The 26,588-nt window shown below is 38.2% G+C and overlaps 1 protein-coding gene across 1 annotated transcript in view; it reads left to right on the forward strand.

The window, feature by feature from the left end:
- The window catches only part of TMEM123 (transmembrane protein 123), a 77,876-nt gene that overhangs the window by 22,228 nt on the left and 29,060 nt on the right, over nucleotides 1-26,588 (forward strand). The gene's annotated exons all lie outside the window — the stretch shown is intronic.

Consider the following 26,588-nt stretch of genomic DNA (forward strand, 5'->3'; position numbering starts at 1 on the left):
ACTTTCTGGAGAGGATTTATCATAAGTGGGTGTTGAATTTTGTCGAAAGCTTTTCTGTATGTATTGAGATGACTATATGGTTTTTATTCTTCAGTTTGTTAATATGATGTATCACATTGATTGATTTGCATGTATTGAAGAATCCTTGCATCCCTGGGATAAATCCCACTTAATCATGGTGTATGATCCTTTTAATGTGTTGTTGGTTTCTAATTGCTAGTATTTTGTTGAGGATTTTTGCATCTATATTCATCAGTGATATTGGTCTGTAATTTTCTTTTTTTGTAGTATCTTTGTCTGGTTTTGGTATCAGGGTGATGGTGCCCTCATAGAATGAGTTTGGAAGTGTTCCTTCCTCTGCAATTTTTTGGAAGAGTTTGTGAAGAGTGGGTGTTAGCTCTTCTCTAAATGTTTGATAGAATTCACCTGTGAAGCCATCTGGTCCTGAACTTTGGTTTGTTGGAAGATTTTTAATCACAGTTTCTATTTCATTACTTGTGATTGGTCTGTATATATTTTCTGTTTCTTCCTGGTTTAGTCTTGGAAGGTTATACCTTTCTAAGAATTTGTCCGTTTCTTCCAGGTTGTCCATTTTATTGTCATAGAGTTGCTTGTAGTAGTCTCTTAGGATGCTTTGTATTTCTGCAATGTCTGTTATAACTTCTCCTTTTTCATTTCTAATTTTATTGCTTTGAGTCCTCTCCCTCTTTTTCTTGATGAATCTGGCTAATGGTTTATCTGTTTTGTTTATCTTCTCAAAGAACCAGCTTTTAGTTTTATTGATCTTTGCTATTGTTTTCTTTGTTTCTATTTCATTTATTTCTGCTCTGATCTTTAGATTTCTTTCCTTCTACTAACTTTAGGTTTTGTTTGTTCTTCTTTCTCTAGTTCCTTTAGGTGTAAGGTTAGATTGTTTATTTGAATTTTTTTTTTCTTGAGGTAGGCTTATATTGCTATAAACTTCCCTCTTAGAACTGCTTTTGCTGCATCCCACAGGTTTTGGATCATCATGTTTTCATTGTCATTTGCCTCTAGGTATTTTTTGATTTTCCCTTTGATTTCTTCAGTGATCTCTTGGTTAGTTAGTAACGTACTGTTTAGCCTCCATGTGTTTGTATTTGTTACAGATTTTTTCCTGTAATTCATATCTAGTGTCATAGTTGTTGTGGTCAGAAAAGATGCTTGATATGATTTCAATGTTCTTAAATTTACTGAGGCTTGATTTGTGACCCAAGATATGATCTATCCTGGAGAATGTTCCATGCGCACTTGAGAAGAAAGTGTAATCTGCTGTTTTTGGATGGAATGTCCTATAAATATCAATTAAATCTATCTGGTCTATTGTGTCATTTAAAGCTTCTGTTTCCTTATTAATTTTCTGTTTGGATGATCTGTCCATTGGTGTAAGTGAGGTGTTAAAGTCCCCCACTATTATTGTGTTACTGTCGTTTTCCTCTTTTATAGCTATTAGCATTTGCCTTATGTATTGAGGTGCTCCTGTGTTGGGTGCATATATATTTATAATTGTTATGTCTTCTTCTTGGATTGATCCCTTGATCATTATGTAGTGTTCTTGTCTCTTGTAACCTTCTTTATTTTAAAGTCTATTTTTTCTGGTATAAGTATTGCTACTCCAGCTTTCTTTTAATTTCCATTTGCATGGAATATCTTTTTCCATCCCCTCACTTTCAGTCTGTATGTGTCCCTAGGTCTAAAGTGGGTCTCTTGTAGACAGCATATATACGGGTCCTGTTTTTGTATCCATTCAGTGAGCCTCTGTCTTTTGGTTGGAGCATTTAATCCATTCACGTTTAAGGTAATTATATGTATGTTCCTATGACCATTTTCTTAATTGTTTTGGGTTTGTTTTTGTAGGTCCTTTTCTTCTCTTGTGTTTCCCACTTAGAGAAGTTCCTTTAGCATTTGTTGTAGAGCTGGTTTGGTGGTGCTGAATTCTCTTAGCTTTTGCTTGTCTGTAAAGCTTTTGATTTCTCTATCAAATCTGAATGAGAACCTTGCTGGGTAGAGTAATCTTGGTTGTAGGTTCTTCCCTTTCATCAGTTTAAGTATATCATGCCACTCCCTTCTGGCTTGTAGAGTTTCTGCTGAGAAATCACCTATTAATCTTATAGGAGTTCCCTTGTATGTTGTCATTTTTCCCTTGTTCCTTTCAGTTATTTTTCTGTGTCTTTAATTTTTGCCACTTTGATTACTATGTGTCTCGGCTTGTTTCTCCTTGCGTTTATCCTGTATGGGACTCTCTGCACTTCCTGGACTTGGGTGGCCATTTCCTTTCCCATTTTAGGGAAGTTTTCGACTATAATCTCTTCAAATATTTTCTCGAGTCCTTTCTCTCTCTCTTCTCCTTCTCGGACCCCAATGATGCGAATGGTGGTATGTTTAATGTTGTCCCAGAGGTCTCTTAGGCTATCTTCATTTCTTTTCATTCTTTTTTGCTTATTCTGTTCTGCGGTAGTGAATTCCACTATTCTGTCTTCCAGGTCACTTATCTGTTCTTCTGCCTCAGTTATTCTGCTATTGATTCCTTCTAGTGTATTTTTCATTTCAGTTATTGTGTTGTTCATCTCTGTTTGTTTGTTCTTTAATTCTTCTAGGTGTTTGTTAAACGTCTCTTGCATCTTCTCAATCTTTGCCTCCATTCTTTTTCTGAGGTCCTGGATCATCTTCACTATCATTATTCTGAATTCTTTTGCTGGAAGGTTGCCTATCTCCACTTCATTTAGTTGTTTTTCTGGGTTTTTATCTTGTTCCTTCATCTGGTACATAGCTCTCTGCCTTTTCATCTTGTCTATCTTTCTGTGAATGTGGTTTTTGTTTCACAGGCTGCAGGACTGTAGTTGTTCTTGCTTCTGCTATCTGCCCTCTGGTGGATGAGGCTATCTAAGAGGCTTCTGCCAGTTTCCTGTTGGAAGGGACTGGTGGTGGGTAGAGCTGGCTGTTGCTCTGGTGGGCAGAGCTCAGTAAAACTTTAATCAGATTGTCTGCTGATCGGTGGGGCTGGGTTCCATCCCTGTTGGTTGTTTGGCCTGAAGCGACCCAACACTGGAGCCTACCCAGGCTTTTTGTGGGGCTAATGGTGGATTCTAGGAGGGCTCACACCAAGGAGTACTTCCCAGAAGTTCTGCTGCCAGTGTCCTTGTCCTCACAGTGAGCCACAGCCACCCACAGCCTCTGCAGATCACCCTCCAACACTAGCAGGTAGGTCTGGTTCAGTCTCCTGTGGGGTCACTGCTCCTTCCCCTGGGTTCTGATGCACACACTACTTTGTGTGTGCCCTCCAAGAGTGGAGTCTCTATTTCCCCCAGTCCTGTCAAAGTCCTGCAATCAAATCTCACCAGGCTTCAAAGTTTGATTCTCTAAGAATTCCTCCTCCCATTGCTAGACCCTCAGGTTGGGAAGCCTGACATGTGGCTCAGGACGTTCACTCCAGTGGGTGGACTTCTGTGGTATAAGTGTTCTCCCATTTGTGAGTCACCCACCCAACAGTTATGGGAATTGATTTTATTGCAGTTGCGCCCCTCCTACCATCTCACTGTGGCTTCTCCTTTGTCTTTGGATGCGGGGTATCTTTTTTTGGTGAGTTCCAGTGTCTTCCTGTCAATGATTGTTCAGCAGTTAGTTGTGATTCCGGTGCTCTCACAAGAGGGAGTGGTTTGTGTCTTTTTATTAATTTTTTTCTGATTATAATATAGTATATAGTTCCTGTCGAAATTTTGGAAACTAAAGCAAGTATTTTTTAATCAAATTATTCCCACCAAGTGGTTTTAGGTTTTTTTTAAACTGAATATATAGGCACAGTTTCTTAAAACGGAAACTAATTCTCTTCTACAAAACATTTTATTATGGTTACAAATTACGACATGAAAACAACTAGTTGAAAAGTGACAATTTTATTCTACTACCTGACTGTTCAGTGAGAACTGGTTTGACAACTTTTTTCACTCTGCAATGAATTTGATTCACTAGTTTTAGTGTTTTTCACCCAGTGTGTTGTGTGCTCTGTTGTATTTTGGGGAAGATACAAAGAGAAAAATATTTGCTTTGCTGTTAAGTGAACTTGGGCAAGTTGCTTAACCCCTCTGTGCCTCAGTTCCTTTTGTAAAAACTAGAACTGGTAATATAGCTATCTCATGAGATAAATAACAAGTAAAGCACCTGGCTTTAAAATAGCACCTGGCACAAACTAAAAACTAAATAAATGTGTTCCTCTTTGCTCTCCAGCCACAGTGGTCCTTTTTTTTTTAATTGAAATATAATTAACTTAAAATAGTGTATAGTTTCAGGTGTATAGCACAGTAATGTGGTATTCTTAAACATTAAGAAATGTTTGCCACAATAAGTCTAGTTACCATCTGTCACTATACAAAGTCTCTATAATATTATTGATCATATTCCCTATACTGTACATTATCTTTTCATGACTTAGACTTATAAATAACTAGAAGTCTGTACCTCTTAATCACCCTATTTCGCTTGTTCCTCCACCCCTTTCCCTTTGGCAACCACCCGTTTATTCTCTGTACCTGTGAGAATGAGCCCTTTTTTTGATGCCTCCCATCTGTGCTCTCTTTGCCACAGAGCCTTTGCATATGCTGTTCTGGTTCCATAAAGAACTCTTCCCTCCCATCTTTGCCTTTGCCTGGTTAACACCCATTCAGCCTTCAGATCTCTGCTCCAGCTTCAGTCCTCAGGGAATAGACCTGTGGTTACAGGCCTTCAGAGGACCATATGTGTTTGTGTGACGCCTTAGCTAAGACTGCCTTCCCGACCAGAAAGTCATCTTCAGGGGCAATGCTGATTTCACTCAGCACCACATCGCCAGTGCTCAGCTCAGACCTGACACGTTTTTGTTGAAACAAAGGATAAATGAATGCTCTGGGAGGAGGAAACCCGTTTTTGCGCTTGCTGCCCCAGGCTTACCTGCAAGGTTATTTGGGAGCTCCTTGGTCAAAATAAATCACCACCTGCTCTCTGCCTGACGTTTAACCAGACCCAGGCTTTTCACTTTACAGTTAAGAAGAACAGGCTTGCATGTTAATGGGAGAGTTGTCAAAATTCTATTACTGTGTCCCTGGACAACTCTTTTCTTTCTTTTTGTTCCCATAAAGCCCCTCCAACCAGGCCCTGATGCAATGAGGGGTGTGGGGAAGGGGAGGGACAGGGCCATTCAGATCCAAGAGGACAGAGAGGACCTTGCCAGGCTCACCAGGGCTGTGCTGTGGTCAGTCTTCCTGCTGAGTAGGAGATGCCCAGGTTGTTCAGCCCTGGTGACCTTCTGGCAAGACATCTGTGCTCTGCACGACATAAGAGGGTCATAAAGGTGATTCAGGGAAGAGGTGTTGGGAGGCTTTACTGATGTTGAGGGAGGGGAAGGGGTTGTTGAAGTTCCTTAGGGAGTATGGATTTGATAATAATGCAGTGGGAAGCCATTGCAGGATTTTAAACAAATTAGTTCAAATGGATGATGGGCCGGGTTGCTAGTGGTGGAGATGAAGATAGATTCTGCTGATGGATTGGGTGTGGCAGGTAAGAGGAAGGGATGGCTGGTGGCTGGGTATTTGAGTTTGAGCGCAAATGTTTTATCGGCCCAGTCAAACCCAGACACCTGGCCACCATGTATCTGGGCGGTTATTACAGGGGAGAAGTTAAGAATGAGAACAGCTGAGGGATCATGGCAGGCTGGAGGGGAAGAGTGGGCAGTATCCAAAGAGGGAAAGCCTCATGATGAAAGACAGAGGAAAAGAGTAAGGACAAAGAATTGGGGGTTACATAAAGTGAAGAGTGAAGAGAATCCCACTTTATTATGCTTCCTTGCCTTTGAGAAAGATGGGAGGTAGGGGTTACAATGTGAAAATTAGGCAGTTTTAACTTCCTGCATGAGCCAGTTATTAGGGGTTTCTTGCAGGATAAATCTTAGAAACTGTCATTTAGTAGTTATATTGTCCCGTTTTATTTTTTTAAATTATCAAACCTTAGAACTGGAAGAAACCTTAGAGCAGTGTTTCTCAAATTTAGTAGCTCATTAGAATCACTTGGAACATTAAAAATTACTTGTCTGAGTCCCACTTAAAACCAGTTAATTCTGAGTGGGGAGGAAGATAGCATAAAAACATGCCCAGGTGGTTCTAATGTATAACTAAGGTTGAGGATCACTGACTTAGAGAGTGGCTGAAGGGGGCCACTCTCCCCAAGTAGCCTTTGGTGGGTCTGTGGAATGCACGGCTGCTTTTGCAATGAGGGTCAGCTTTCTAAAAATAAAATTTTTTTCCATAAAGAATTACAAAATCTTAATTGGTGGGGATATGCAGAAATATTAGGGTATTTCCCACCCCTCATCCCACATCCCACAAAGGCCTCCCAAAACAAGACATTGCAGTAATACAGTGGACTGATTTTTTGTTGTTGGGGGGAGCTGGTGGGACACAGAAAGGAACAGACTAGTAGCAGTTATGTTAGTAGTACCGTAACTTTGTTATTGTGATTAACATTGTTAAATTTAGTAAAAGCCCATTAGCTGTCACGAAAGATTGGGGACTCACTCTCCAAAAATATACAATTTCCTGGAGACAAGTGTCAGACCTGAAAGATTTATTTACATGAAAATCTATAGAGAATAGTTGAGAAGTACATTCATAAGACTTTTTGTTCTGCTTACATCATCTTAATACATGTATTCTAAGTTCTTGGATTATTTGTTAAAGCTTCCTAAGACATTGAAGAAAACTCTCATACCAAGTTCACTCATCCCTGTTAACTCTTTTTACATCACAATGTGACAAAAAAGAAAGAGGAAAAAAGCAAATAGCAGTAATTTTACAACTAATGAAATGTGAATCATTTATGCCTTTATCCAGAGAAAATTGGGTTAAAAAATTGTCTTGAGTCCTTCAGTAGCTTCTGTCATAAAGCTGTGCATATTGAGATTGTGTATTTCACATATAAAAAACAGTCATAATTGTTTTTTACAAGTCATAATACCAATATTACGTATAAAATTAATCATTTTTTACAGTTTTAATGAGGTATAATTGACATGCAGCACTGTATAAATTTAAGGTGTAAGCATAGTGATTTGACGTACATCTATTGTGAAATGATTACCACAGTAAGTTTAATTAACATCCGTCATCTCATATAGATACAAAACAGAAAAGGAAAAAATGTATTTTTCCCCTTGTGATCAGATCTTAAGATTTATTCTCTTAACAATTTTCATATGTACCATATAGCAGTGTTAACTGTAGTTATTGTGTTATGTAGTACATGCCTAGTACTTATTTATCTTATAACTGGAAATTCGTACCTTTGACCACCTTCGTCCAATTCCCCCTCCTCTTTCCATCCCACCCCCATAACCACAAGTCTGATCTCTTTCTCTATGAGTTTGGTGTTTACTTCTTGTTCATTTTATTGATAGATTCCACAATAAGTGAGATCATAAAGTGTTTGTCTTTCTCTGTCTGACTTGTTTCACTTAGCGTAATGCCTTCAAAGTCCACCCATGTTGTAGCAAATGGCAGGATTTCCTCCTTTTTATGGCTGAATAATATTCCGTGTGTGTGTGTGTATAAAATTATATCACTTCTTTATCCATTCATCTGTCCATGGACACTCAGGTTTTTCCATGTCTTGGCTATTGTAAATAATGCTGCTATGAACATGGGAGTGCACATATCTCTTACACATAATGTTTTCTTTTTCTTTGGATAAATACCCAGAAGTGGAATTGCTTGATCATGGTGACAGTGTTTTTAATTTTTTGAGGAACCTCCATGCTGTTTTCCAAAGTGGCTGTACCAATTTACAATTCCACCACCAAGTCCCTTTTCTCCATGTCATCACCAGCATTTATCTCTTGTCCTTTTGATCCTATCCATTCTTATAGGTATGAGGTCATGCTCATCAAGGTTTTGATTTGCATTTCCCTGATAATGGATGATATTGAGTATCTTTTCATATACCTGTTTGCCATTTTTATGTCTTCTTCGGAAAAATGTGTATTCAGATCCTTTGCTTATTTTTTAATTGGCTTAATTTGCTTTTTCTATTGTTGTATGCGTTCTTTATATATTTTGGATGTTAACCACCTATCACAGGTATGGTGTGCAAATATTTTTTCCCATTTTATAGGTGGTCTTCATTTTGTTGATCATTTCTTTCGCTGTGCAGAAGCTTTTTTAGTTTGATGTGGTTCCATTTGTTTATTTTTGGTTTTGTTGCTTGTGCTTTAAGTGTCATATCCAAAGAAATCATTTCCAAGACCCATATGTTTTCTTCTAAGAGTTTTATGGTCTCAGGTCTTACATTTAAGTCTTTAATCCATTTGAGTTAATTTATGTGAATGGTGTAAGATAAGGGTCTAATTTCAGTCTTTTACATGTGAATATCCATTTTTCCCTGCACCTTTTAGTGAAGAGACTGTCTTTTCTCCATTGAGTATTTTTGGCTTCCTTGTCAAATATTACTTGACCACATATGCCTGGGTTTATTTCTGGGCTCTCAGTTCTGCTCCATTTGTCTTTGTGTCTGTTTTTATGCTAGAACCATTCTGCTTTGATTACTACAGCTTTATAATATAGCTTAAAATTAGGAAGTATCATGCTTTCTGCTTTGTTCTTCTTTCTCAGGATTGCTCTGACTCTTCTTTGTGGTTCTATGTAAATTTTAGTATTGCTTTTCTACTACTGTAAAAAATTGGAATCTTGATAGAGATTGCATTGAATCTATAGATGGCTTTGGGTAGTATGGATATTTTAACAGTAATTCTTCCGATCCGTGAACACAGGATACCTTCCAATTATTTGTCATCCGATTTCTTTCATCAATATCTTACAGTTTTCATTGTGAGATCTTTCACTTCTTTGCTTAAATTTAGTCCTAAATATTTTATTGTTTTTGATGCTTTTGTAAATGGGACCATTTTCTTTTTTTTCAGATAATTCATTTTTAGTGTATAGAAATGCTACTGCTTTTTGTATATTAATTTTATATCCTGCAGCTTTACAGAATTCATTGATTAGATCTAACAGGTTTTTTTGGTGAGTCTTTAGGATTTTGTATATATAAAATCATATCATCTACAAATAGAGATAGTTTTACTAATTCTTTTCTAATTCTGATGCCTTTTATTTCCTTTTCTTGCCTGGTTGCTCTGGCTATGACTTCTAGTACTGTGTTGAATAGGAATAGTGAGAGTGGGTACTCATTTGTTGTTCCTCATTTTAGCAGAAAAGCTTCCAGCCTTTCACCATCGAGTATGATGTTAGTTGTGGGCTTGTCATATAAGGCCTTAATTACATTGAAGTATGTTCACTCTACCCAGTTTGTTGAGCATTTTTATTATAAATGATTGTTGAATTTTGTCAAATGCTTTTTGTGCATCTATTGAGATGATCATATTATTTTTAGCTTTCATTTTGTTCATGGGGTGTATCACATTCATTGATTTGTGGATATTGATCCATCCTTGCTTCCCTGGAATAAATCCTGCTTGTTCATACTGAATGATCATTTCAATATTGTGCTGAATTTGGTTTGCTACTATTTTATTAAGAATTTTTGCATCTACATTTATCAGGGATATTGGCCTGTAGTTTTCTTTTCTCATAGTGTCCTTTTCTGGCTTTGGTATTAGGATAATACTGTCCACATAAAATGAGTTTGGGAGTGTTGCTTCCTCTTTGGTTTTTCTGGAAGAGTTTGAAAAGGATTGGTATTAATTCTTCTTTAAATGTTTTGTAAAATTCACCAGTAAAGCCATCTGGTCCTGGTCTGTTCTGTGTTTGGAGAGTTTTGATTACTAATTCAACCTGCTTACTAGTAATTGATCTGTTCATATTTACTATTTCTTTTAGATTCAGTCTTGGTAGGCTGTATGTTTCTAAGATGTTTCCATTTCTTCTAGGTTGTCCAGTTTGTTGGTGTATAATTATTCATAGCAACCTCTGATGATCCTTTGTATTTCTGTGATATCTGTTGTAATATCTCCTTTTTCTTGTATAATATTGTTGATTTGAGTTCTCTCTTATTTTTTCTTCGGTTAGTCTAGCTAAAGTTTTGTCAAATTTTTTTTATCTTTTGAAAGAACCAACTTTTAGTTTTTTTAGTCTTTTCTATTGTTTTCCTGTTCTCTATGACATTTATTTCTGCTCTAATCTTTATTTTTTTCCTTGCTTTTGCTAGCTGTGGGTTTATTTTGTTCTTCTTTTACTAATTTCTTAAGGTGTAGTGTTAGGTGGCTTATTTGAGTTCTTTCTTGTTTCTTAACATAGGCGTTGGTTGCTATGAACTTCCCTCTGTTTTTGTTGAATCTCGTAAGTTTTGGTATATTGTGTTTCCATTTTCATTTGTCTCAAGATACTTTTTTTATTTCCTCTTTAATTTCTTTGATCCATTGGTTGTTCAGAATATTGTTTCATTTCCATGTGTTCATGAGTTTGCCATTTTTACTCTTGTTATTCATTTCTAGTTTCATAGCATTGTGATCAGAGAAGATACTTGGTATGATTTTAGTCTTCTTGAATTTGCTAAGACTTGTTTTATGGCCTAACATAGGGTCTGTCCTAGAAAATGTTCCATGTGCATTTGAGAATTCATTTTCTGCTGTTGTTGGATTGAATGTTTTATATATGTCTATTAGATCTGTTGGTATATAGTGTTGTTCAAATATGCTGTTTCCTTATTGATTCTGTCTGGATGAATTATCCATTATTTGAGTGACATATTAAAGTCCCCACCTATAATTATGTTGCTGTTCATTTCTTATTTTGGTCCTGTTAGTTTTTGCTTTATATATTTAGGTGCTTTGATGTTTGGTGCATAAATATTTACAATGTTATATCATCTGGATGGACTGGCTCCGTAATAATGGCATTCTTTGCCTCCTTTTACCATTTTTAATTAAAGTCTGTTTTGTCTGGTAAAGTATAGCTATCCCTGCTTTTTTTGTATACCATTTGCTTAAAATATTTTTTTCTACCCTTTCACTCTCAGTCTATGTGTGTTTTTAAGGCTAAAGTGAGTCTTTCATAGGCAGGATATCATGGATCTTGTTTTTGTAATCCATTCAGCCAGTTTGTGTCTTTTGAATGGACTATTTAATCCATTTATGTTTACAGTAATTATTGATAGGTAAAGACTTACTTTTGCCTTTTTTGTTCACTGTTTCCTGGATGTTTCGTAGATCCATTGTTCTTTGTTTTATATCCTGATTTCTTTTTTGTGCTATGATGTTTTTTGGTATCAGTATGTTTTGACTTCTTTATCATGTTTTTTTGTGTGTGTGTCATTACTGCAGGTTTTTTTCTTGTGGTTACCATGAGGCTAACATAAAATATCTTAAAATTATAACAACTTCAGTAGATTTCCTAAACTTTGCACTTTTATTTCTCCTCCCCTTCACATGTTAGGTTATTGCTGTTACAGTTTACATATGTTTCATACTGTATAACTAATAACAGAAGTTTTTAGCTATGATTATTTTTACTACATTTGTTTTTTAATTTTTAGAGTTCTGTGTGAATTATGCAACCCCATTACCATATTACAGAATCTTACTTTGACTGTATATTTACATTATCGAGTTTTACAGTAACTTCTTATATTTTTATGATGTTAATTAGTGTCCTTTTAATTCCACTCAAGGAACCCCCTTTAACATTTCTTATAAGGCAGGTCCAGTAGTGCTGAACTCCCACAGCTTTTGTTTTTTCAGGAAATTTTTATCTCTTCTTTATTTCTGAAGGACACCTTTGCCAGGTATAGAATTCTTGATTGACAGCTTTTTTCTTTCAAGATTTTGAATATATAATTCCATTCTCTCCTGACCTGGAATGTTTCTATATAGAAATCCACCAGTAGTCTTATGGGGTTTCACTGTATGTAAGTACTCTTTTCTCTTGTTATTTTCAAAAAAATCTTTGTCTTTGACTTTAGACAATTTAATTATAGTGTATCTCAGTGTAATTCTATTTGGGTTCAACCTATTTGGGGTCCTTTGGTCCTTGTGGATCTGGAAATCCATTTCTTTCCCCAAGTTTCACATGTTTTCAGCCATTATTGCTTTTGTTTTTCTTTTATTAAAGTATAGTTAATTTACAATGTTGTGTTAGTTTCAAGTGTACAGCAAAGTGATTCAGTTATACATATTTTTTTTTCTTTTTCAGATTCTTTTCCCTTATAGGTTATTAAAAGATACTGAGTATAGTTCCCTGTGCTATACAGTAGGTCCTTGTTGTTTACGTGTTTAATATATAGTAGTATGTATGTGCTAATCCCAAACTCCTGATTTATCTCTCCCCGCCTCACCATGCTCTCCCCTTTGGTAACCATAAGTTTGTTTTCTATGTCTGTGAATCTATTTCTGTTTTGTAAATAAGTTCATTGTATCATTTTTTTAGATTGCACATATAAGTGATATCATATATTTGTCTTTCTCTGTCTGACTTCACTTAGTATAATAACCTCTAGGTCCATCCATGTTGCTGCAAACGGCATAATTTCATTCTTTTTCATGGCCAAGTAATATTCCATTGTGTATACATACACACATCTTTATCTGTTCATCTATCGACAGACATTTAGGTTGTTTCTATGTCTTGTAAATAATGCTGCTGTGAACATTGCATTATTGCCTTAAATATACTTTCTGTTTTCTTCTGGAATTCCCATAATGCAGATATTGTTTGTTTTGATTATGTCCTATAAGTCCCATAGTCTTTCTTTCTTCACTCTTTTTTCTTCCTTCTGTTTGCTCCTCCGACTGGATAATTTCAAATGTTCTGTCTTATAGGTCACTGATTCTTCTGAATGGTCAAGTCTGCTTTTGAAGTTGTCTGTTGAATTCTTCAGTGCAGTCATCGTATTTTTTAGCTCTAGGATTTGTGGGGGGGGGGGGTATTGTTTATATTTCTTTGTTGAACTTTCTGTTTTGATCATGCATTGTTTTCCTAATTTCATGTAGTTGTCTGTGTGTTTCTGCAGTTCACTAAAATTCTTTAATTATTCTGAATTCTTTGACAATTCATAGATCTCCATTTCTTTAGGTTCAGTTTTTGGAGCTTTATTAGTTTCCTTTGGTTGTGTCACGCTCAACAAATTTTTCGTGATCCTTCATTCCTTATATCGGTATCTGCACATTTGAGTAAGTGGCCTCCGCTTCCAGTCTTTACAGGTCTGGTTTGTCAGAGACAGTTCTTTACCAGTCAGCTCAGTTTGGGTTTGTGCATATGTCTGCTGGTAACATCCTTGGGCAGGTGGGACTTGCTATCAGGGTCTATTTTGAGTGAGGCCACTGCCTGGGCTTTAAGGTCAGGGGTAAGGGGGTGGTACCACTAACCAAGAACAGGTAGATAGGATTGCTGACTTTGTCCCCTGCTCCACGATTGCCTGGATTCTCTGGCAGTCCTAGTAGACAGTCCAGACTGGGTACTACATTCAGAAGTAGATGGGGCTATGAGTTAGCTTCTCTCCCCTGATGTGGTAGCAAAATGGGTCCCAGGGCCTACACAGCTTGTTGTTTAGGAACCTGAATCAGGCAAGACTGTACACTGAATCCTCTGGCCAGATAGAGCAACTGGCTGTGCTCTTTATTCAGGTGTCACTGTAAGCAAATGACAAGTAACAGTAAGCAAGGCTGTTGGATGGGCCACACAGCTTCCCATGTGCTCTGGTGAGATGGGCTGAAGGCTGTATTCAGCAATAGTCAGGGCTACAAATTAGTTTTCCTACCCAGGCACAGTGTGGGAGAACCAGCTCCAAGGCTGGTAAGGCTGTTTGTGGTCTTGACTCAAGCCACCTGTTTCCCAAGCTCCCTGGCCAAACGGGGCCACTTGCTTTGCTCTGCAGACTACCAGCTCTGACTGCCAGCTCTGACTGCTCAGCTATTTCCAGGCGCTCTTGTCAGAGGCTCCTGGGTAGGGCTGGGAGCTTCACGCTTCAGTGGGCAGGACTATGACTCAGCTCTCTTGCCTGGGTATGGTGGGAGGGCAAGCACCTGCAGGTTTTCCCTGTCAGGCTTTCTGGTCTGGAGGGACCAGGAGCTACACTCAGCTGTAGACCCAGTATGATTCAGCCCCACTGCCTGGGAGCGGATGGAGACCAGGCTCCGGGGCCAGCAAATCTCTTCATCTGAGGCGTGCAGACCTGCACTCCACTGAGTTCCCTAGTCAGACTGCCCCTACTTGGTTCTGCAGATGAGCAGAGCCGCTAGTTGGGATTACTAGTTGGGTGCGCAGGCAGGGACTTGGTCTACCAAGATCCTAGTGCCGCTTATTGCAAGCCCCTTCCCCCTTCTTCATCACAATCAGGTGCTCAGTGGTCAAGCCCCACAGATTCTCCTGCAGTCCCCAGGGGACAAGACTGGGGTGGGGGCTCCCAAGAAGCTACCCACAAAATGTGGGAGCTGGATGTCCACCCTGGGCTCTCTTTACCCTTAAAGGAACTGTAGACGCATGGGAACCTCCTGGCATGGTGCTGTGCTGTCCAGGGGAGGGGCAGTACCCTTCTAATGCGGTCTGTCTTGGTCTCTGTGGTGCGGGGGGGTGCTTTAGCCTCACCCTCGTATTCTTGGATTCTCAGTGGTGTCTTGTCAGTGAATAGTCATTGTTAGTTCTTCTCGTGAAGGGGAGTGAAGTCAGGAATGTTCTATGTTGCCATCTTGGTGATGTCACTCTGAATAGTTTCTTAGTATATGCAAATATGCAGTCACTGCTGTTTGAATTGTTTTTTATCAACATGTACTACTTTTAGAATTTCAGGAAAAGGAAGAATATAAATACTTCTAAGTAAAGGGAGGGGTGAATTTTAAAATTTTCAAAATGTGGATCTTATTGATCCACTTCCTCTCATAGATAAGAAGCTGTCTTTTTACATCTAGTAAACAATTAATGTGTGGCTCCCAAGTCCCAGGAACACTGCTAGACTCAGGATACAACAGTGAAAGAAGGGAATCCTTGCTCTTGCCAAGATCATGCTCTGTGGTCATGAACGAGAGTGACCAGCACCATGTGATGTGTGTTCTCAAGACCCAGTGAGGAAACAAGAACAAGTCACCAGCTTTGCCAGACCCATAGGAGCTCACCAGGAGAAGAACAGGACACTCCAGATTGAGGCAACAGAAAGTCCAAGGGCAGAGGTGAAAAATGAAAGTCTCTGTGGAGTCTCCCTCCGAAGGAAAGTCAACTATCCAACTTCTCGGGGGTTTATCATGGAGAAACCATAGGATTTAGAAGATGTCAGCAGGAAACATCACTTGTCTTTCCCTTAGTTGTATGATTTTTTTTCTTTTGCTTATTTAACCTATTTGTTCTGGCAGCTATGCTAATGCTTAATTATATGTGAAAATTATAAACCAAAAAGTACTATATAGTTCTTCAGTGAACGCCTAAACTTACCAGAGAGGAGAAAGTGTTCAGTTTCTAATTTTTTCAATTGAGTTTAATTGTCCTAGGTATTAAATTTTCTTGTAAGAGTTGTTGTATAATCCAAGTTTTGCCATGACTTCTTTCTTTTTATTCACAAAGCTTCCGTTTCACAAAGTAGCCTTGAGATTCAGCAATCCGTAGTAATTCTGACACACCAAGGATAATACATGCTTAGTTGTATTGCATAGTTGTATTGATGAGACTTGGCATCACATGTACAATGTATGTGTTGCCATCTCTGTAAAGAGGTTAATCTCTCTTCATGTTAGGTTTGATTGAGAATGATTCTGTTTATAACTAGGCTCTAGATCACACTGACCCAGAATAAAATCTTTAGACTAAGTGCTTTATATGATGCTAAGTCCCTGTAAATTCGGTGAGTCTAGCTGCATCTGAAATCCATACTAGCTTACCAGTAAAAGGTGCTATGTATGAGATGTAAAACTTCTGCTTAGTTGAATGCTATGATTATAACAGTTTACAGTCAAGACTTATAGTCTAGTTGGCTTGGCATAAGTATAGTAGCATTATAGCACACAGACACAGGCATTCATGTTTTCATGTTTGTTAGCTTAGAGTCAAAGGTTCATAGAGGGGTGTCAAAGTCCATTTCAAACAGAAAAGTCTAATTTTAGAAGCTTGCAGTTTACACACCAGAGCTTGCCTTTCAATAAATAGCTTGTGTAATCTTCCTGCTGGCACAAGTTGAAAAGTACATTCTGTTGGAAAGGAAAAAGAAAAAAACTGAAGAGAAATGATAAACTTGTTTATGAAGAGAAAGAACAGGAAGAATAAAGTAGACATCGCCACAGATTTAGTTTTCATGTTGTTAAAAGTATTTGGTTGCAAGCAACAGAAACCAACTCTAGCTAACTTAGGCAAATAAGAAATTGTTGGACACAAATGGGGTCACTCACAAAATCAAAGAGAAAGAATTGAACAACTAGAGCTAGTCCTAGGGATTTCAAGAGCAGGAGTGAACAGAAAATATCTTTAGGGAGTTGCCATTAAAATGACTGTCAACTGTTTTCCATCCTAGTGTATGCTGCTCGAGTTTCAGATTCCTGGGAGAGTCTGATTGGCCTAATTTGAATCACTTGCCCACCCATTGACAGTCCCTCCAAACTACATGGAATGTGAGGGATGCGTCTCTAAGGAAGAGTGGAAACTGTTACAAAAAATGAGGATCAGGAGCTGGACAGGGAATAAACAGTAGATGTTCACTACATCACATAGCCACAATCAGTAGTAATGATTTTGCCCGACCAGAGTAAGTGGCCAATAGTTATTGGTATTTCTCTACAGAGACATCTCTTGTCAGCTTTGTATTCATATGTGAGCTGTGGGAAAAAAATTATGCCACTTTGGTGGAGCGGGACCATTTCCCATGAATTTCAGAGTATCATTTTCATTTAGCTTTGTAAATTGTCCAGATGACCAGGAATTTCTGATATGGAGTAAAAAGATTCTAGAACCACTTTTCTTGCTTGCTTTTCTTTTTTTTTTTCCAGCAAGTTCTTACACTAGAAGTATGTCTTGCCAGAAAGTTATCATGATAATTCTCAAAAGGTATATGTATATTCTTCTTTTGTACATCTCAACGTAGAGAAAATATTCTTTGTCTTCCTGAATGGACTGACAGATTGCTTACATTTAAAGTCTGTTTCCTTAGAACTTATACCCACCCTATTCCTTCTCTACCACTTCTACCCTTCCGCTTGTTCCTCATAGTTCTTGGGCATGTACTACTTCAGCAGGGACCTGGGGTGGCTTTCGTGAAACTAAATACAATCAAAAAGCCCAGGGAACAAGAATTAATTTAAATGTGTTAATTTAATTCAACCTTCTGCTGCAGCAGCCATTGAAGAGCAGTGGTCATTACTCTGTGCTACCCCATGGCCACGGACCTCAGCAAGGACCACAAGGTGGCCAAGCACACTCAGTTTGTGCTGGACTAATCCCAGAGGTATATGGTTTCGCTCTGTGTGAGTAGTGTACACATGGGACTGTCAAGGTTTCCAAGGAAAAGTGGGCCCTCAAGTTCATGAGGAAAAGGGTGGGGACACACATTCGTGCCTAGAGGAAGAGGGAGGAGTTGAGCAGCCTTAAGGAAAACAGCTGCCAAGAAGGACTGAGCCTCCTTCCCTGAGGTACATAATCCAACCTTTACAGGGAAAAAGCATATACTGTTTGGGACATTAAGCCAACTGAATACTAGTGTTTTTCAGCACACTAGCTAGATATAGAGGGTGGATAAGATACGTGTAGTGTGTTCCAACCACAGACTAAAGGTTGTGAAAAGAGAACTTGCAAGAAACCAAAACCCTGCAACTTAATTCTGCAACTTAAATTGTCCCACAGTAGACAGTAATACATTCACAATTAGAAAACTTCTGTTTGGCTTGGTGACATCCTGACTACTATAGAATAGCAAGTAACCGATGCATATGCCCAGACACAAAACTTTTTATCCACAGCTTGCTGTTCAGTTAATAAAAAGTTTTGTGAATGGGCATATACCTCAGTTATTTGCTATTCTATGGTAGTTGGGCTATCCCTAAACCAAATAGAAGTTTTCTAATTGTGAATGTATTAGCCAGCCATGTATTTTGATCAATAAGTGGGAAATGAAACAGCCTTTGTAAACATTAAGCCACATGCTCATTCAGTCTTTATCGTCATATCCTAGTAAGTAAATTTGCTCAGTGTTAAACAACAGCAACAAAAGGCATACCAATATCCTTGTATACCTTTGGGTGTAAACTTTTCTGGGGTTTTACATTATTATGAAGTCAAAGACAGATTTATAACTTCCTTGAGATAGCTAAAACTTACACAGCAACCTCTTTAAGTAGGGATAAATTATTATAAAGAAATTGATCCTGCATTATTTTCTGCTCAGGACAGGGTTTTGGTTAAATACATTTTTGTTCTGTTTTAAAATCTCATATACATGCTTTGTCCATCTACTAGTTAGCTGCAAAGCAGTTGACCTCAGGCAAAGTTAAGTCCCTTGGGAAGTCCAGTGCCTAGAGATTGGGAGACAATTTTGCTTGACATTGACACTATTTAATTAGAAGTAACTATAAGTGTTTAGGTAGATCAGTGGAAATTGATTATGGATGTTAGATAGTAGAAACTTATTTTACCTTGAGGAGAACCTAAATATTATCAATAATATCCATTAAAATATGAATAGGGGAAGAATGGAAAATAAGGCATAGAACTAATTCCAACCCACAGGGGTTTTATGAAGATTGACTGAGGTAAACTGAGGAGTGTTACAATACATAATAAATTCTCTTTGGCCATTATAGCTTTTTAAAATTGTTGGCTCTTATTTTTACCAATCTGAGTTTTCATTGGCCTTTGTTTTTCTTACACAGTTAGAGGGAAAGGAATTATGATATGACCTTAAAATCTCTGTGCCTCAGTTTTCTTCTAGTACTTCTTTATAGGGTTGTTGTGAGGATTAAGTGAGTTAATACATGTAAGGCTCTTAGAACAGTGCCTGGCACATAATAAACACTATGTATATGTTAACTATTATTATTGTTAAGAACGATCCAAATACAGTGCTCAAGAGTGGAGAAGTCAGAATTCTAATAGGTTGCTATAGTAACTTAGACTCAAAGCTATAAAAATTTAGCTGACCTTCCTATCAAAGTTCAATGTTAATTCTGCTACATAAGCCTCTGGTATTCTTTTGTTATATCCACTCAGCAAATGTTCATTCTGAACCTAATGTGTCGGGCAGTGTGCCAGGTTTTGTGAGAGCTATAGAGCCCAACTGGATATAGACACTGCCCTCATGATACTTAAATAAGAACAAAAATAGCTATAATAAAAAAATATGCTAAGCATAGTAGAAACGTGCACTCAGAAGAGGGAGAGATTTACTTTCAGTTAGGAAAACCTTGAAGGAAATAGCACTTGAACTAGGTCTGAGTGGATGTGACATTCAGAGATGGAGTGAGGAAGAAAGAGATTTGTCATTGGAGGACACGATGTGAGGAAAGGAGTGGGGAAAGGAATGGGTCTGTGCTGGAAAGGTGGTCCAGGCTGTCTTTAGTTGTACCTTCCCTGTTGTAAAATGAGGGTGGTGGTGCTAAAAATGGTAGATACTGTTTGAACATAATGCTGCTGCCAAGCATTTTGCAGGTATTTCACGCTTGTTACTGAATTCCACACGATAACCAGATGAGCTAAGTATTATTTTCCCTATTTTAGAGGTGAGGAAAAGTTGTATACTTAGAAAGTAACTGGGGCTTCCCTGGTGGCGCAGTGGTTGGGAGTCCGCCTGCCAATGCAGGGGACACGGGTTCGAGCCCTGGTCTGGGAGGATCCCACATGCCGCGGAGCAACTGGATCCGTGGGCCACAGTTGCTGAGCCTGCGCGTCTGGAGCCTGTGCTCCGCAACAAGAGAGGCCGCAATGGTGAGAGGCCCGCGCACCGCGATGAGGAGTGGCCCCCAATTGCCGCAGCTGGAGAAAGCCCTCGCACAGAAATGAAGACCCAACACAGCCAAAAATAAATAAATAAGTAAATAAATTAAAAAAAAAAAAAAAAAAGAAAGTAACTGCACAACCATTTAAGCACAGGAGTGGTTGATGGCAAAAGCCTGGGTTTCTTTCTAACATACCTGGCTGCCTCTTCAAAATCTCAAGCGATTGATTGACAGATAATTAAACACATATTCTACCATCTTGAGAATACTAATTGATACAAATTAGAATTTTCTTCATTACCACTTCTACAGTTTCAGCAAACAGATTTTCTGCCTCCAGCGTTTCCCAGAAACCCCTGATAAGGTTTGTCTTTCCCCAAGACTGTTTCTGAAAAGGTTGCTGGTGAGCATGCAGTCCGTGCAGAGTTGGATGGTCAGGAGGGAGCACCCGTTCTGGCTGTAGTGACTTGGGGTCCCACATCTACAAGCTTGACCCTCTCCCTTCTCAGTATCAGATAAATAGCATTATCTGTGTAATCAAGTTCGAACTCAGAATGGAATTCAGGGGCTCTGTGCCTTGGCTCCATTCACTTCCTGGCTTTGTTTCCAGATCTATAAAATGGCAGTAAAAATACTTTTATATGCCTCAAGGTTTATTGTGGGATAAGATAAAATTTGGTACATGGAATACTTCATAAACTATTCACTGCCTTATAAATATTGTTTTTGTAATCATAGTCTTGTGAAACAGTTACTTTCTCAGAGGATACATAGGGGTCTTTGTTCCTACACTTGAGTGGCTTCAGATGGCTTATTTTAGCTTCTCCTTTTTTGTAACAGACTCAACTGTCATGTCTTTGTATTGTCATTATGCTTCCCTCCAATAGCCCACTCCTCTCTCAATTTGCTTTTAATCAGCAGTCAACTAGGAAACCACATAATAGAACTTGCTGGCAGTACGTCTAAAATTAAAATAATTTTGTTCTTCTCTTTAACAAGGGGTGAGAGGAAATTTTTTTTTAATTTCAATTGGCTTAAAATTTCATATTAATTTTTTAAATCTTATAAGTTTTTAAGCATTTTTAGAAATTACTAATGCATGCACTTAATCTTTCAAACAATGCAAAAGCGTATAAAATTAAAAAGATCTGATCCCACCCTCCCTTTCCTTCTCAACAACTCCCTAGAAATAATCACTATTTACTGGTAAGAATATATGAGATAGGCACATAATGGTCTGCAACTTGCTTTTTTGACCAAACCGTTGAGCTTTTTGTGTCAGTACATTATTGGTTATTGCTACATAACAGAACCCCAGAACTTAGTGGTTTGACTATATTTATTACCTCAGTGTCTGTGAGTCAGGAGTTCAGTAGCGGCTTAGCTGGGCACTTAGCTGGAGGTAGATTTGAGGTTGCAGTACTGGAGGCTTGAGTGGGGCTGAAGGCTTTACTTCTAAGGTGAACAAACTCACAGACAGGCTGTTGGCAGGAGGCCTCAGTTCCTCTCTCTACAGGGTTGCTTGAGGATCTTCACAACATGGTAACAGGCTTCCCCAAGAATGAGCCATCTTAGAGATTCACTAGATCCTAGAGAGAGCCAAGTAGAAGCAATCCTTTTTCTGACCTAGCCTCCGAAGTTACATCATTTTGCCATATTCTTTGCTGGAAGCAAGTTTCTAAGTTAGGTCCACATACAAGGGAAGTGAAATTAGACTTCACCTTTTGAAGGGAGGCATATCAAAGAATTTGTGGATATGTTTTAAACCACCAGAGTATGTATAGCTCTCTCATTCATTTTCATGTTTGTGTTATGTTCCATAGTATGGAGGTACCATAATTTCCTTAACCATGCCCCCATTAGTAGATACTGTTACTCTTCTAAACAGTGCTTCAGTGAATACACACATATGCCTTTACCAACTTGAGCTAGAATTTAGCCAGATACCTAAAAGTAGTTGTTGGGTTCTGAAGGCAGGCCAAAGGGGATGGATCCCTTAAAACTAAAGAGCTGGAATGTATACAGACATGTTTTGCCTTTCAGCTGTGTTCTGGCTAGATGGTTCAGAAAGATATTGGAGTTAGTCATTTCATGTAATCAGACTCATACAAACAGAAAACATCTCAAAATATTCTCAGTATTAAAACAAAATTTAATACTATGAGAAATGCGTGAATTAGGGGTATAGATGTCAACATGAGTGAAATTTATTAATGTAATGTTGAGTACAAAAAACAAGAACAGAAAAATATATAGCATGATGCTAGTTATATAAAATTTAAATGTGGAAAACAGTATTTTGTTGCTTAGAAATAGTGTACAGTAAAAATATAAAGAAATCTGTGATAAATTCAGGGTAGTGGTTACTTGGAATGGACTGCAGTTGAGGAGGTGCACACTTTTAGGGGGTTTCTTAATTGGCAGTTTTATTTCTTTATCAGAATAATGAGGACACAGATGTTGGTATTATTCTTTGTACTTTTTTGGTACATCTACAGTTATCACAATGAAAATTATGAGAGGCTCTTGATTTTTAAATTCTGAGGTCTTATTTTAGCTTCAACTTTTGGTATTAAGTATATACATTTGTTTATTGATGGTGATTTTAGTGCAGTGAAGATAGTCAAAAATTAATTAATTTTTAGGTAAAGTTAATACCTAAAGTAAATACAGTAGGCTCTGGAATTCAGGTGGATTTTCATCAGGAGACAATGAGCAAATCAGTGAAAAGATTACCAGGCTTGGAGGAATCCAATGACCTGTGTTATGGTCTGTTCACCACCATGTCTCACAGCAATTTGGAGCATTTAGTTAACCTGAGTCACAGTTTTCTCATCTGTAAATTGCAGGGAGCAAACCCACTTCTCGGTGCTATTATACAGCTCACATGAAATTTTTTAAAAATTAAAAATATGAAAAGCACCTAGTCCAGTTACTGGCACAGCAGATGTTCATTATTTTCTTCCTACTCCCACAGATTACTGCCATCATGATTCTGGTACCATGTCTAGCATTTAAGCAAGTATGTATTTGTGGTAATTATGTAAAGTTTGCATTTTTCTTTTGTAATGTAAGAAAAAATGTTCAGTATTAAATATTAAGTTTTCTAATGCCTTTATACAATGAATTAAAATTATTTAATAGTGGATTCTAAACTGTACAGTTGTCATCTCTAGGGATTTCTTTTTGCTGACATTTGAGCAGACAGTTTTTTTGCTGACTGAATATCTCTTTGTTGTGTTGCTTTGAGCTCGTTAACGACCAAATTCTTATGTGGCAGCTGCACATTACACATGCTTATTCTCCATGTTCAGACCATAAATCTTCTGTGACTGAGTGACAACACCACCTGCATAGTCTTTTGATGTTGCAGATATAGCTCTAATAATGTTATTTCAAAATATTTCAGACCTGTTTTCTCATACATTTTAGCGCTACTGGGACAATGAAATGATATTTCAGGATATGAGAAGTTATTGTTTTTTGTGTATTTTACAATGGAGACCGACTGGTAGTATTTGCTATATGTAGGATTGTAGAACATGGAACAGCAAGAGTATGCGGTACATACCCAGCTGAGGTTTGTTAAATACTTAGAGTAACTCTGAGTATGTTTATGTTATCGTTTTTTCTCCCTAAAATCTATTTTCTAGCTTATTCTTATCTAACAACATGTTGAAGGTCAACATTGGGGCAATGACACAGTCACTCACCCATCCCAACCAAAGCTTTTTGTTTTGGTGGCACTACTTTTCGTGACTGGCAACCGAACACAGTGCTTGAGAGCAGAGGCTCAGTTCACGTCCTGGCTCCTCCCCTTACTAGTTTGTTCTCAAGTCACTGAACCTCTCTGTACTTCAGTTTCATCTATAAAATGGGGATGACCATAACATCTGCCTCTCGGGGTAATTATGAAAATTGCTAATATTTACAAAATATTAGAGCAGTGTCTGGCTCAGAATGAGGACTGTTTAAAGATTCATTAAATAAACACATTAAATAAATATAGCAGACAGAGCTGTAGAGCATAGAGCACACAGGATTGGGCTTAGCTCTGTGGGCTCATCCCAGATTGGATCTGTCCCCAAACAGTAAAAGACGCTGTCCTTTCAGTCAGATTAGTTATACAAGCTAATAAGGATAAGGAGGAGTATAAAGCATCAACAAATGATGCCTTCCCTTTGGCTTAACCAAACCAGAAGCCTAAGGGTTAAGGGAGCCTATGTCATTTTTTAGGGCAGAGGGCTGGTGGGACAAGGGTAGGGAGGGATCTAGAGGGACAAACAGAAAATATCCATCACAGTTTCTAAGACAAAGTGCATATTTATATATAGTGCACATATGATATGTAGATATGTGCATATCTCTATATAAATTTTCCATTATCTTCCAATATATTTTCTAAGTTTCTACAGAAAGAAATGTGATCTCGGCATGTAACTGGAATGAAAAAGTCTCACAGTCACTTAAAGTGTATTTCCAGCATTACTACTTCCTGGCTTAAACAAAGGAGGAACACAGTTCATTTTCCACTTAATTCAGAAAAGCCATTCCAAGCATGGTAGGAAATGTTCAAGAGCTGATAGATAGAATTGATACTACTACCTCCGAGGTAGAAATGCTGGCAAAACTATCCCCCAGTCTTTATGCCATATGCTTCTAATCTGCACCAATAATTTCTGTTCATAAATAGATATATTGAATTCTCTTTTTAGAGTAATAAATCTATGCCTAAATCAGTTATTTCATTTTTCTTCTACTAGAGCACCATTGAGCTCACTCTGGTGTTCATGTCTTCAATGGGAGGTAAAGCTGATATGGAATATTCTGAATAAGAAAAGTGGTTAAAAGAACACTTCAAAAGAAACCATTGTCTAACAGACTGGACACACATTGTCCTGGGGAGTTGAGGTAGCTGAGAGATGATGAATGAGCAGGCTTTAATTCTCTTGGTGATTTGTTGCTAGAGGACCATTTTAAATTTCTTCCCTGGAGCCTTGAGAAGGAAGCTCACTTGCCTCACAGCATTGGGTTAATTCTGTGTTCAGGTACACAAGAGACCTGATTAACCCTGGTTTGACAATTAGTTGTTGGTAGCTAATAAGTAATTATTCAGGACATGAGGAAACACATTTTTGTAACCTTCCCCGCTCCAAAAAAAATATATTCAATTCACATAGGAGAACTTCAGCCTGCCTATGGTTGGGAGCCAATTTTGTTTGCCTGATTTTTGAACCTTTGAATTTAATGAGGGGTTGCTGACACTTTCTCCCATTCAACAGGTAGGAATTTAGTTTTCCCAGATTTGCAAATCAGGATCAACTTCACCCAAAACACTGTGTGGGAGGTGGAATTCTAAGATGACCCCCCAGTGACCCTTTGTCTAATTCCCTCACCTGTGAATATGAGACATCATTCCTGTGATTATGTTATCTTACCTGGCAAAGGGGTTTTTGCAGATGTACTTAAGGTTAGTAATCAGTTGACCTTAAGATAAACTATTGAGTGGGCCTAGCATAATCATATGAGCCCTTTAAAAGCAAAGCGTTTTCTCTGGCTGGTGGCAGAAGTGGAAGTCGGAGAGATTTGAAGCGTGAGAAGGACATGCTGCTGTTGGCTTTGAAGACAGAGGGGCCACATGAATACAGGTGGCCTTTAAGAGCATGGAGTGGCCCCAGCTGATAGACAGTAAGAAAATGGGAACGTCATGCAAGGACCTGGATACTATCAGAAGCCTAAATGAGCTTGGAAGCAGGTTTTTTCCCAGAGCCTCCAGATAAGAGCCAAGCGTAGCCACACCTTGATTTCAGCCTTCATGAGACCCTGAGCAGAGACCCAGCTGAGCTGTCCATTTGTGCTTATGACCTCCACAACTGGAAGCTTATAAATGGTGTTTTAAGTGACTACATGTGTGGCCTAGAAGTATATTTTGCGACTAGTTTATCTTGAAAGAAATACCGGGGAGTTATACTGCTCTAAGCTGTAAGTGCTGTAGGTACTTTCCTGAGAAAAAAGTTGATGGCCAAGGTGAGTGTTTGCTTAGGATACAGTTATTTCAGTAATGGTGTGAAAAACCACACATTTTTCTGTTAGGGAAGAGTCTGCTGCTGGTATGTAATTTTTATGTGTTTGATTCTTACAGGAGCCTTTACAAACCATTAACATTTATTAAACAAACCCACAACCTGTGACAGAAATCAGTGAACTTTTTCTGTGAAGGGCCACATGGTAAATATTTGTGGCTTTGGAGGCCATATGGTCTCCATCGCAACTATAATCAATTCTGTCCTGGCACCACAGCAGACACACACAATATTTGAGTGAATGAGTGTAGCTGTGTGCCAGGAAAACTTTATTTATGGTCATAATTTAGCTTGTGTTATCAGTGTCTTATCTCTGGGGTTTTTTTTCTTTTTACTCATGGCAGGTAGGTTCTAGTTATTCCTCTAATTTATCACAACTGATTTCTGCACTCATTTGTAGCTTTTCCTGACTTGAATTTACAAGAAACCTCCCCCATCAAAAAAAAATCTCTTAACTGAATTATCTTATAATCTTGAGCATGTTTTTAAGTGACAAATTGGTGGGAGAAGGACTATGGAATCTGTTTTATTACATAAGCATAGTGTATAAAACTTAATTTTAGGGCTTCCCTGGTGGTGCAGTGGTTGAGAATCTGCCTGCCAATGCAGGGGAC

Source organism: Balaenoptera musculus, chromosome 8, assembly GCF_009873245.2.
Source record: "Balaenoptera musculus isolate JJ_BM4_2016_0621 chromosome 8, mBalMus1.pri.v3, whole genome shotgun sequence".
NCBI classification, from domain to species: Eukaryota; Metazoa; Chordata; class Mammalia; order Artiodactyla; family Balaenopteridae; genus Balaenoptera; species Balaenoptera musculus.